Source organism: Salvelinus fontinalis, chromosome 3 (genome assembly GCF_029448725.1).
Source record: "Salvelinus fontinalis isolate EN_2023a chromosome 3, ASM2944872v1, whole genome shotgun sequence".
NCBI classification, from domain to species: Eukaryota; Metazoa; Chordata; class Actinopteri; order Salmoniformes; family Salmonidae; genus Salvelinus; species Salvelinus fontinalis.
In genome coordinates this window covers 47,962,709-47,976,389 of record NC_074667.1, presented here as the reverse complement: position 1 = coordinate 47,976,389, position 13,681 = coordinate 47,962,709, and the positions used below count along the sequence as shown (strand labels likewise).

Sequence of the window (13,681 nt, the reverse complement as noted above, 5' to 3'; positions counted from 1 at the left end):
TGAACAGGGTATGGTAGCAGATGCCAGGCGCAACGATGAGTGTGTCAAGAACTGCAAAGCTGCTGGGTTTTTCACACTCAACAGTTTCCCATGTGTATCAAAAATGTTCCACCAACCAAAGGACATCCAGCCAACTTGACAACTGTGGGAAGCATTGGAGTCAACATAGGCCAGCATCCCTGTGAAACGCTTGACACCTTGTAGAGTCCATGCCGCGACTAATTGAGGCTGTTCTGAGGGCAAAAAGGGGTGCAACTCAATATTAGGAAGGAATACAGTGTGTGTACATTGTACAATGAATTGGTGAGACAGCCTCAAATATCACATTAATTTGTACATATCCACTGTATAGACAAATCGTGGCAAAGTTGGTTCCTGTCATTCAGGTCTTTCGTTATGTTCCTGTTGGTAAAAAAACACCTTAATGATTGGCTGACAATGGCACCTACCACAATGCAGGTGATGGCTGTTTGTGAAGCTCAAATGCAGAAACTTGCAGTCGACAGTAGTCAAAACTTCATGACCTTTGATAGCATGGTTTTTGTAAAGTTCATGCAGTCGAATGAGCTAGTTGGACCATTTTGTAATCCCCACAATGCAATGCACTTTGACGACTTGACAGAAGTGATCCACTCAAACGGGCCAACTGACTCGGGGAGCCAACGCAGCTCTTTAGGTATCAAACATTCCTCCATTACACTTCACCCACTTTGACTTCTTCCTCCTTCTCACAGAGACCCATTGGGGTCATTGAACTAATGTGACCCACAGGGTTCAAACCCAAGAGCGCATTAGCCTACTAAGTCAAAGCCCAACTCTTCAGGACTCAGGCTAGGTTACTCATATGTAAGTTTGGTCATCAAACCACTTCCGTTACACTTATTAATTAAGTATCAATATCTTAGAGATTTTGTAATTAAATGGCAGCTGAAAAACTGCAGTCCTGAGAGAAGAGTCTGACTGTAGCCATGTCGCAGGACTGTGGAAAGCCTCAAAACTGGAACCAGTGATGGTTAGAATTTCAGTAGAAAAACAGATCATTGTGCTCGCTGAACCCTTACCTTGTCAAATGTGGAAAAGGGAACTCAATCGTAACTGGATCAGTAGAACCTCATCAGTTTGGGTGATCGCTGGTCGCCCCACACAAGTTGTGGAAGGAATCTGGGTGAGACAGAGACGGGAAGAAAAAGTTAGTATCAGCTTCATTCTTTTCCCTGTCTTGATACCGTATTCACGGTTTAGGGAATTACGGGGTTGTTTGTCTGGAAGATAACACCGCCTCCCATTCTCCTGGTGGATCTGGATCTGCAGCTTTCACGCTAGCACGAGCTACTTATGGAGCTCCTCGCCGCAGCAGAGTAATCCAATCCAATAAGCACTATCCTTGGTTAACCACTCCAGAGCCCTGCAGTTTGCAGCCCAATCATCCCTTTAAAAGATGATATTTTGTTTTAAATAACTTTAAACCATTTGTTTTACCATTGTAGGATTCTCATCAATTCAACACAATGTGAATAATGACAACAGTATCACAAAGATGGAGATTATTTAGATGCACTAGATTATTTAGATGCACTAGATTTAGATGCACTATTGTAAAGTGGCTGTTCCACTGGATGTCATTAGGTGAATGCACCAATTTGTAAGTCGCTCTGGATAAGAGCGTCTGCTAAATGACTTAAATGTAAATGTAAATTATATAGGTTAATATGAATCCCTTTATGAGATTTATTGCCCCGTTTGCTACAGTGACAAGAATGTGGAGGAATTTCTATAACAGGCGTTGGTATGAGGGGATCAAATTGTCTTGTGCCAGAGTTGCACACAGTATAGAGTAGCTTATGCCTAGGCTATCATACAACAAAACTGTTGCTAGCTAATAGAGAGTTGCATTTCAATGAAGCTTAGCTTAATCAAAAAGATGTACACGTTAGAGCTGGGACGATAAACAGAATTATCCATACCGAGCACGCAGGCATTTTGCTGATATCATTCATTATGATAAGTAGCTTATACTAGAGAAATGTGAAGTTTGAAATTAAATAAGTTTGATAATATGGGTGACTGTTGCCATAAATTGCCCCATTAACAATCAAACTAGTAGTAGTAGTTTAAAGGGTAATAAATAAAAAAACAGTGGTGCACATTAATCGAGGCAATTTATCACAATATGGATTTTTCAATATCCAATATGGATGGAGCTCTGTGAAACCCATTGTGGAATAAAAGAACGGGTAAAACAGTTAGCTGGCACGGCAGCGACGTGCGTGCGTGAAGTATAAACTGTAAAAAATTGTGACCAATAAATTGTGACCAAATTGTGACCAATATGGATTTTTGTCCATATGGTCCAGCTCTAGAACACATCCTTACATCACTAAACACAATAGGCCTAAGCTACATATACCACTGATGCGTCATGACTTCAACTAGCCTAGGCCTACGAGGCAAAGCATAGGCCTACAAGGCAACATAATGTAGACTACATTAGAGGACTTAAGCCTAGTTAATGCAAAAGCCACATTTTCCAAATTGTAGAACTAGCAAGTAATCTATTGAAGTTCTGACACCAAAAATGTGTCGTTACTTTATTTACCAATCAGCTAGCATTAGCTGCATTATATGTAAACTAATAGTGAAATAGTTACTTGTTAATTTGCTAAAACAATTACTAATCAAGAGCATTAGCTAGGTAGTAGGTTAAATGTATTATTTGAGTGTACTAAATTTGTGTTAAAATAATCAAAACGATTTACATTTGTAGAAAAAAAGGATTAGGCCAATTGTATACAATGTCTTTATGCTACATTTGGTTTGTCAGTTACTCAAAATCCAATGCACTTTTATCATGCAAATGATTGTTCATATGAATGACAACATTGTGGCACAGACACTCTTGCATGGTTCTTTGGAGGGTATTTCACTGCTCAACACCAATGTTCTCCGCACAAAATACATTTAACATTGTAAAAAAAAAAAAATGAATAGTTTAGACTCCATTGAGACAAACACATAAGTAACACTATACTTATTCTAAACAAATTTTATCTGTCACATGCGCCGAACACTGGGCCGTGCGCACAAACCTCTATTGCTCCTTACAGTCAGATGCCGAGAAGTTGCCATACCAGGCAGTGATGCAACCGGTCAGGATGCTCTCGATGGTACAGCTGTATAACTTTGAGGATCTGGGGACCCATGCCAAATCTTTTCAGTCTCCTGAGGGGGAAAAGGTGTTGTCGTGCCCTCTTCACGGCTGTCTTAGTGTGTTTGGATCATGATAGTTTGTTGGTGATATGGACACCAAGGACCCGCTCCACTACAGCCCCTTCAATGTTAACGGGGGCCTGTTCGGCCCTCCTTTTCCTGTAGTCCAATGTGTATTGCTCACATTGAGGGAGAGGTTGTTGTCCTGGCACCACACTGCCAGGTCTCTGCCCTCCTCCCTATATGCAGTCTCATCGTTGTCGGTGATCAGGCCTACCACTGTTGTGTCGTCTGCAAACTTAATGGTGTGAGAGTCGTGCTTGGTCACACAGTTGTGGGTGAGCAGGGAGTACAGGAGGGAACTAAGCACACATCCCTGAGGGGCCCCAACGTTGAGGATCAGCGTGTCAGATGTGTTGTTCCCTAACCTTACCACCTGTGGGGCGGTCCGTCAGAAAGCCCAGGATCCAGCTGCAGAGGGAGGTGTTTAGTCCCAGGGTCCTTAGCTTAGTGATGAGCTTTGTGGGCACTATGGCGTTGAACACTGAGCTGTAGTCAATGAACAGCATTCTCACATATATGTGTTCCTTTTGTCCAGGTGTGAAAGGGCATTGTGGGGTGCGATTGAGATTTAATCATCTGTGGATCTGTTGGGGCGATATGCGAATTGTAGTGGGTCTAGGGTTTCCCGGGATGATGGTGTTGATGTGAGCCATGACAAGCCTTTCAAAGCACTTCATGGCTACAGACGTGAGTGCTACGGGGCGGAAGTCATTTAGGCAAGTTACCGTTGCTTTCTTGGGCACAGGGACTATGGTGGTCTGCTTGAAACATGTAGATATTACACACTCGGTCAGGAAGAGGTTGAAAATATCAGTGTAGACACTTGCCAGTTGGTCCGCACATGCTCCGAGTAGACGTCCTGGTAATCCGTCTGGCACCGCGGCCTTGTGAAAGTAGAAGGTCTTGCTCACATCAGCTACGGAGAGTGTGATCACAGACGTCCGGAACAGCTTTCTGCTCTCATGCACGCTTCAGTGTTGCTTGCTTCAAACGAGCATAAAAGGCTTCTGGTAGGCTTGTGTCACTGGGCAGCTCGTGGCTGTGCTTCCCTTTGTAGTTTGTAATCGTTTGCAAGCCCTGCCACAGCCGGCAAGCATCAGAGCTGGTGTAGTAGGATTCAATCTTAGTCCTATATTGACGCTTTGCCTGTTTGATGGTTCGTCTGAGGGCATAGCGGGATTTCTTACAAGCGTCTGGATTAGTGCCCCGCTCCTTGAAAAAGTGGCAGCTCTCGACTTTAGCTCGGTGCGGATGTTGCCTGTAATCCATGGTTTCTTGTTGGGATATGTACATACGGTCACTGTGGGGACGACGTCGTCGATGCACTTATTGATGAAGCCGGTGACTGAGGTGGTATACTTCTCAATGCCATTGGATGAATCCCGGAACATATTCCAGTCTGTGCTAGCAAAATAGTACTGTAGTCTCTGTGTGGTGTAAAGGTGGTCTAGAGTTTTTTTCCCTAGACCACCTTTAGGCTGTTATTGTAAATAAGAATTAGTTCTTAACTGACTTGCCTAGTTAAATAAAACCTCATCGGGTCTAATGGTGGCCCTGTGCCTTCCGGGATCCTTGGGATGTTCCCCCCATTGAAGTTGAAATGTTAAAAGTTTAAGGCAGGGTTTCTCAAACTCGGTCTTCAGGGACCACAAGGGGTACACGTTTTGGTTTTTGCCCTACCACTACACAGCCGATTCAAATAATCATCAAGCTTTGATATATATATATATATATATATAACTAGGCAAGTCAGTTAAGAACAAATTCTTATTTACAATGACGACCTACCCCGGCCAAACCCTAACAACGCGGGGCCAATTGTGCGCCGCCCTATGGGACTCCCAATTCCGGCCGGTTGTGATACAGCCTGGAATCGAACCAGAGTCTCTAGTAACACCTCTACCACTGAGATGCAGTGCCTTAGACCGCTGCACCACTCAGGAGCCTAAGTGATAATTTGAATCAGCTGTGTGGTGTAAATGCAAAAACCAAAACGTGCACCCCTTGGGGTCCCGAGGACCAAGTTGGGGAAACACTGGGTTAAGGTTGGGTTAGGGTCCTCCCAAGGATCTCGAGTAGCACTGACCATCTCACGCTTGCGCACGAGCATGCCGTCAAAGACGATATAAAGACAAGATGTTTATGACTAAGATGAAAACGTGTCAGTACTGTTACGAGGTTGGCGTAATAACATGTTCAACTACTTAAGACATTGTCTCGAATATGGCTAGTGCCTTTAGATTTCTAGAAATTTACAACTAAGGAATTTTTTCTCTCTTAGTTTTTCACTCATTAACTTCTCAAACATCAAACACCAAACCCCGGCATGGTCTGCTTGGTGTTTCGCAAGCGTTCCCGGAAGTCTCGCGATGTTGCGCCTCTGGTTTAGAAACTCTGTGCCCTAATCACCAAACTGTAGATCATTTCGCAGTCAATCGATGAGTGGCTAGCTAGCTATCATTAGCGCTAACTCAAGTAAGCTAGCTAGCTGGCCAGCCATATATTCCAATGAACCTGGCAGAAGTCATTAACAGCCGAAATAGAAACATGATGTATTTGCACTTACCAAGGTCCTGGACGTTGGGGATGCAAATGTGACGGCAGACAGATACAAATCTGTTGAATGTGGCGGATATTAAAGTATGGAGATCGTGCAGAAAGAACGAATGCAATGCTCACTGACTGTGGAGGTCTTTACCAGGTGCTTCCATGTCTGTTTACCAAACTGCATTCTGGGATGCAGACGTCACAATTTTTTACAGTTTATACTTCACGCACGCACGTCGCTGCCGTGCCAGCTAACTGTTTTACCCGTTCTTTTATTCCACAATGGGTTTCACAGAGCTGAAACTGGTAGCATTTGGTGTCTTGTCATAGGGGCCAAGTAACAATTTTCAGCAAAATACATTGCACCGTAATCGTGAACGAAGAGGAAGTAGTTTCACGAGATTCTCATGCTGTCAAAATTAACACGAGCTGGTCTTTTGACCAATCCGTGACCTTTTTTTTCAGAGGCGGGGTATTTCCAGTAGCGCTGGGGTGCGTTCAGTCAGAGATACTTTTAAGGAGGTGGGAAACTCTATTGGAATCGTATTAACGCCCTTGTATATTTTGCCCATGCAGTGCCAATGGGCCGCGAGGTGCATTATGGGTGATTATAGTACAACGCTAGCACCACAGAGTTTCTAAACCCAAAGACTCGACATTGTGAGACTTCCGGGAACATTTTGACCATGGAGACCAGGCCAGGTTTTGGGGTTTGAGAAATTAACGAGGGAAGTGTACATTTCTTCCTTAGCTGTTAATTTTCTCGAAATCTAAAGGCACAACCTAGATTTGAGAGAATGTCTTAGGTAGTTGAGGATGTTAAAAACAACTTTATATTGAATGAGTGGGTTTAAGTTGATAGCCTGCACATGCGCAGTTCGACGCAAAACGACCGTTAGAGCTGATTACGTGTATATGCGCATGCGCTTAGCTAACCAACGTCGCCATGACATCGCCTACAAGCGTGACTCGGGATTTCCATTGGAGAAGCAGTTTCTGCCTGTCTTCATATTGTACTCTCTTTGATAGTACTACCACATAGATGAAGACGGGATAGGGACAACTGGGCCAAAAATCTGTCTTCTCCAGCAGGTGGTGTTGTTTCGTTTCTTTCGCTCACCAAGCGAGGAGTTTTTTATGGAGGTCAATGAGAGTCGAATTTGGTCAAAGAAAATGTAATGGTTATTTTCTATGTGAGTTTTATTTGATCAAATATACCTTTTGTAATGCTTAGGTTGTTACGAGTGTACTGGTGTAAGTAGGGCACGTGACACCCCGGCAACTTTGAGAAAAAACACTATATTGGAGTTCTCTCGAGATGGCTGTGCATATTCATGACATGTGGCTAGTAGCATAGCATCTCTCTCGATTAAATACAGGCGGTTGACGTCAACACCCTCATCGAATATAAATAACGAAATGTATCCACCAATCCAAATAGAGGAATAGGTGGGAGCTTGTCTTGTCATTATATCCAAATCTCTGATTACTTCAAGGAATGAATGTGAGCAGAGATCCAACATGAGCACGAATTTCATGAACAAGAAGCTCAACATTACAAACATTTTCCAGGATTTGAGATAATTAACTTGGCCTCTGTAATATTGTATAGCTTTGAAATCGTGACATTACGTACTTTTGAGGAAAATAGACAGCTTTGAGGGCTGCACATGCGGCGTTTGGAGCAAGACGACCGTTAGACCTGATGACGTATTTCTACGTATTAGCTTTGCTGGAATCGCCTACAAGTGAGATCGGGGATTTCTATTGGAGAAGCAGTTTTAGCCTAGAAATCTTCATACTGTACTGTCTTTGGTTCTACTAGGTTTTTATCAAAGATTTGTATAAGTAACCCCAAGCTCATTGTTCTATCTGTATTTTTATGTTCTGAATGCAGCCCTTTTTATTTCCTTTAACGATAAAGTTAAATTAAAAGAAGAGCAAATTTACCTGGACAAATGGGTGCTGTAACTGATGGAGATTGTTCATTGTTTTATATTACCCAATTAGCTAGCAAACTAATGTGTTATTGAGATTGGTTTCTTAATCATACTACCTGTCTAATTAGTTCTGTGTATTTGAAGTGGCCACTTTAATCTCATTTTGAAGGCATCAGCTACATTGAATAACTGGATACTGTACATGTATTGTTAACTATGCTATCTAGCTAAAATGCTAGCCTGTGGTGCCATTTAGCCAACTTAGTTAACTAGCTTGCTAGTGAACTATTGTGCTTATTATTGATTCATGAGTGATGACAGTTGCTAGCTACATCTCTTGTGTTTAGCGACATAATTTTACACAAGCATGACAGATCTTTTGAGTTCGTCATCATGAACAACCGGTGTGAATGTGTTAGCTAGCAGATCAGGCTTTGATTATTTGATTCTGCTGTGTAGTGCAAGGGCAAAAACCTAAACGTGCAGGGAGGGCCCCAGGACCGCGTCTGGGAAACCCTCCTCTAGGAGGTGGTCAAAGTGCTCATTGGTAACGTTGCTTACTTATCCATTACAGACAAAGTTATTTGGAAACGTCTTCTCATTGATGGAGACAACCAAAGTATCAATGTTCTTTTGAAGAACTTTACTAAATGGTACAATTCAACTGGGTTGCCTGAAGAAGGGTACATGTGACTGCTCTGCCCTGTGTGATAAGCCGTTGTTGCTACTAGCTAACTAGCTACCGCCAATCATTGCCTATTGTAGCTACATCAAAACCAGGAGAGATTGATTTGACTAATGAAACATTTTCTCTTGGTCTTGACAAGCCTATATATGGCTAATACTGTTTCATTCAAGTTTACATCAACTGTCATGTAAACTATCTTAAAGTAAAATTATAATTATTTCTCTTTGCAGATTTACACAGTACCAGAGGATGTTGGGTACATAGGCACAATGTCAATTCTCAATGGGGAAGACCTTGCTGGTGTATGACATGAACCTCTGGGAAATGGAAAACGATGAGAAAATATACACTCACATAAGTGAGAGAAATGAGACTGGCGTCTCAGTCCATTACACTACATTCTACTGTCAATCCATACCTTAGTCAAAACTTGTAGTCACACCCTATTTGATTATCTTTTTTCTCTTTAGAACAAAACATAACATCAGCACATGATACAAATCAGAATGACAAAAGGAGGGCAAAGAAAATCCAAAATAATCAGCAAGGTGAGGTTGATCGGGTGCACTTAAAGATGTATTGAAGTGCAAGATGGCTATAAAAGTTTGGGGGGGAAATGATCTTTTGAGGTTTTTCACTTGCACAGTTATTGGTTAGTCTTGTGTCAATACTTTTAGTACCGAGATCTGGTACAGTACTGTTCATGATAGAGTAGAATCAAATGTTCTTTGTGCCCTTTCATTTAGCATTTTCTAGAGTATGATGCACTGGCAAAGGTCATCCAGCAACATCCAGATCAACATGGAACATTAAAGTGAGTTAACTTCCTCTTTTCTCGCCACATTTTAATGGAGGCAGCCAACATGTTCATCTACGCAGATACAGTGCATTCGGAAAATATTCAGACCCCTTGACTTTTTCCACATTTTGTTACCCTACCATCTTATTCTAAAATTGATTAAAATATACAAATTCCTCATCAATCTACACACAATACCCCATAATGACAAAGTGAAAACAGGTTTGTAAAATAAAATAAATCCTTATTTACATAAGTATTCAGACCCTTTGCTATGAGTCTCGAAATTGAGCTCAGGTGCATCCGGTTTCCATTGATCATCCTTGAGATGTTTCTACAACTTGATTGGAGTCCACCTGTGGTAAATTCAATTGATTGGACATGATTTAGAAAGGCACACATATAAGGTCCCACAGTTGACAGTGCATGTCAGAGCAGAAACCAAGCCATGAGGTCAAAGGAATTGTCCGTAGAGCTCCGAAGACAAGGTTGTGTCCTAAAGGACTCTAATCATGAGAAACAAGATTTTCTGATATGATGAAACCAAGATTGAACTCTTTGTCCTGAATGCCAAGCGTCAAGTCTGGAGGAAACCTGGCACCATCCCTACAGTGAAGCATGGTGGTGGCAGCATCATGCTGTGGGAATGTTTTTCAGTGGCAAGGACTGGAGACTAGTCAGGATCGAGGGAAAGATGATCGAAGCAAAGTACAGAGAGATCCTTGATGAAAACCTGGGGCGAAGGGTTACTTTCCAGCAGGACAACAACCCTAATCACACAGCCAAGACAGTGCAGGAGTGGCTTTGGGGCAAGTCTCTGAATGTCCTTGAGTGGCCCAACCAGAGCCAAGATTGTAGCGTCAAACCCACGAAGACTCGAGGCTGTAATCGCTGCCAAAGGTGCTTCAACAAAGTACTGAGTAAGGGGTCTGAATACTTAACTTCTTACTGGCAGGTGGGACGGTAGCGTCCCACCTGGCCAACATCCGGTGAAATTGCAGAGCGCGAATTTCAAATTACAGAAATATAAATATTTAACATTCATGAAAATACAAGTATTATGCATCAAAATATAGCTTAACGTCTTGTTAATCCAGCCGCTGTGTCAGATTTCAAAAAGGCTTTACGGCGAAACACACCATGCGATTATCTGAGGACAGCGCCCGGCGTACAAAACATGAAAAACATTTTTCAACCAGGCAGGTGCAACACGAAAGTCAGAAATAGCGATATAATAAATGCCTTACTTTTGAAGATCTTCTTTTGTTGGCGCTCCAAAAGTTCCCAGTTACATCACAAATGGTCCGTTTGTTCGATAAAATCCTTCTTTATATCCATAAAAACTCAGTTTAGCTGGCGTGCTTCATTCAATACTCCACCGGTTTCCCTCCTTCAAAATGCATACAAAATTAATCCCAAACGTTACCAATAAACGTATCCAAACAAGTCAAACAACGTTTCTAATCAAACCTCAGGTACCCTAATACGTAAATAAACAATACAATTTAAGACGGAGAATAGTATGTTCATTACCGGAGATAAATAACAAAAACGTGCTTTCACCCACGAGCATGGAAACACTACCGCCAAAATGGGAGCCACTTAGAAAAACTACAACTTCCAGCTCATTTTTCCAAAAAACAGCCTGAATCTCTTTCTAAAGGTTGTTGACATCTAGTGGAAGCCCTAGGAACTGCAATCTGGGAGGACATCGCCTCATAATTAACATGAAAGCCATTTGAAACAGTTGAAGGCTGACATTTCTTTTTGGGATGGTTTGTCCTCAGGGTTTCGCCTGCCATTTCAGTTCTGTTATACTCACAGACATCATTTTAACTGTTTTGGAAACTTTAGAGGGTTTTCTATCCAAATCTAAATCCAATTATATGCATATCCTAGCTTCTGGGCCTGAGTAACAAGCAGCTTACTTTGGGCATGCGTTTTTACTGCCCCCTACCCAAGAGAGGTTTTAAGTAAATGTGATATATATATATTTTTTTATATACAGTACTGTGCAACAGTTTTAGGCAGGTGTGAAAAAATGCTGTAAAGTAAGAATGCTTTAAAAAAGAGACATGTTAATAGTTTATATTTATCAATTAACAAAATGCAAAGTGAGTGAACAGAAGAAATGTTGATTTAATGTAGATTGTTACCACCCTTTGCCTTCAAAACAGCATCAATTCTTCTAGGTACACTTGCACACAGTTTCAAGGAACTCTGAGGGTAGGTTGGCCCAAACATCTTGGAGAACTAACCACAGTTCTGTGGATTTAGGCAGCCTCAGGTGCTTCTCTCTCTTCATGTAATCCCAGAGACTCAATGTTGAGGTCAGGGCTCTGTGGGGGCCATACCATTACTTCCAGGACTCCTTGTTCTTCTTTACGCTGAAGATAGTTCTTAATGACTTTTGCTGTATGTTTGGGATCGTCATGCTGCAGAATAAATTTGGGGCCAATCAAATGCCTCCCTGATGGCATTGCATGATGGATAAGTATCTGCCTGTACTTCTCAGCATTGAGGAGACCATTAATTCTGACCAAATCCCCAACTCCGTTTGCAGAAATGTAGCCCCTAACTTGCAAGGAACCTCCACCGCGCTTAACTGTTGCCTGCAGACACCCATTTGTGTACCGCTCTCCAGCCCTTCTGCGAACAAACTACCTTCTGCTACAGCCAAATATTTCCAATGTTGACTCATCAGTCCAGAGCACCTGCTGCCATTTTTCTGCACCCCAGTTCCTGTATTTGTGCATAGCTGAGTCGCTTGGCCTCGTTTCCACGTCGGAGGTATGGCTTTTTGGTTGCAAGTCTTCCATGAAGGCCACTTCTGACCAGACTTCTCTGGACAGTAGATGGGTGTACCAGAGTCCCACTGTTTTCTGCCAATTCTGAGCTGATGGCACTTCTGTACATCTTCCGATTGCGAAGGGAAGTAAGCATGATGTGTCTCATCTGCTGCAGTAAGTTTCCTTGGCCGACCACTGTGTCTACGGTCCTCAACGTTTCCCGTTCCTTTTTGCTTCTTCAAAACAAGCTTGAACAGCACATCTGGAAACCCCCGTCTGCCTTGACATTTCTGCCTGGGAGAGACCTTGCTGATGTAGTATAACTACCTTGTGTCTTGTTGCTGTGCTCAGTCTTACCATGATGTATAACTTTTGACAGGAAACGGTCTTCAGCAACCTCAAAAGAAAAAAAGAAGTTTATTTTCCAATCATACTCGATTCCAAGTGTATCGGTCAATAAACTAATCACTCTAATCTTAATTCCTACCCGTGGCTGTCCACAGACTAACCCATTTTTCCCAGTACACTACCATTTTCCTTTTTGCAATACATATATTTTCCTGTGTCTTACAAGCAGTGGCGACCTGTCATCCAGGGCAAGTGGGACAGAGCCTGTTTTGCATGTTAATTTGGCATTAATACGTGTCAAATGTTTGTAAAAAATAATTGAGTTAAAGCCACATACAAACATGGTCTTTTATTTATTTATTTTTTGCTTTGAGTAAGGCCGTTCCAAAATGCAGGTGTTAAAGCCTAGCTCAGTGCTTTTTGTGGTGGGTCAGCCTGCGGAAAATACAGAGTGTAGGGGTTGGTTCTCTAGTTGCGCTGGGATTGGCTCAGTGTTCTGTCACTCATGGGGATGCAAGCGAAATTCAAGCCACATGGTTGCTGCCATAAAGCTATATTAGAAGTGCCCATCCAAGGAGGCTCAAGGTCATTGGCCACAGAAAAAAATAGTCAAATCACGTTATATCTACCGCAGCTTTGATTGGACTGATCATGTCAACATCATACTTTCAAAATCTTAGCTAGCAAGCTAGCAGTCATCATCATGAATCAAGTTGACCATCTACTGGCAAATCCTTTTCAATCCTGTTCAAATTATGAAGAGAAATTATAGATGAAATGTATCGGTGCTCATCGGCCATTGGACATAAACATTACACAAGTTGGAAATTTTGTTGCAAATTCAACAATGAGTGGTTTGGAAGGGATCAGTGGCTAATTGCAAGCATTTGGTATTTTATTAGGATCCCCATTAGCTGTTGTAAAAGCAGAAGCTACTCTTCCTGGGGTCTACACAAAACACTAAACACAATACAGAATGACATAATACAGAACATCAATAGACAAGAACAGCTTAGACAGAACTACATAAAAAAGAAACATTCTCTCTCTGTCAACTACGTTTATTTTCAGCAAACTTAACTTGTGTAAAAATGTGTATGAGCATAACAAGATTCAACAACTGAAACATAAACTGAACCAGTTCCACAGACATGTGACTAACAGAAATTTAATAATGTGTCCCTGAACAAAGGGACAGTCACAGAAAAAAAAAGTAACAGTAACAGTCAGTATCTGATGTGGACCAGCTGCATTAAGTACTGCAGTGCATCTCCTCTTAATAGACTGCACCATATATGCC

General features: G+C 42.0%; 1 protein-coding gene across 1 annotated transcript in view; it reads right to left on the bottom strand.

The window, feature by feature from the left end:
• Positions 1–6,318, bottom strand: part of LOC129851022 (ataxin-7) — a 35,132-nt gene extending 28,814 nt beyond the window's left edge. Inside the window, exons 1-2 of the mRNA XM_055917181.1 lie at positions 5,837–6,318; positions 1,062–1,161 (exon numbers count right to left, since the gene is read on the bottom strand). The gene's annotated coding sequence lies outside the window, so the exon portion shown is untranslated. The remainder of the gene's footprint in view (positions 1–1,061; positions 1,162–5,836) is intronic.
• Between the last annotated feature and the right edge of the window lie 7,363 nt (positions 6,319–13,681).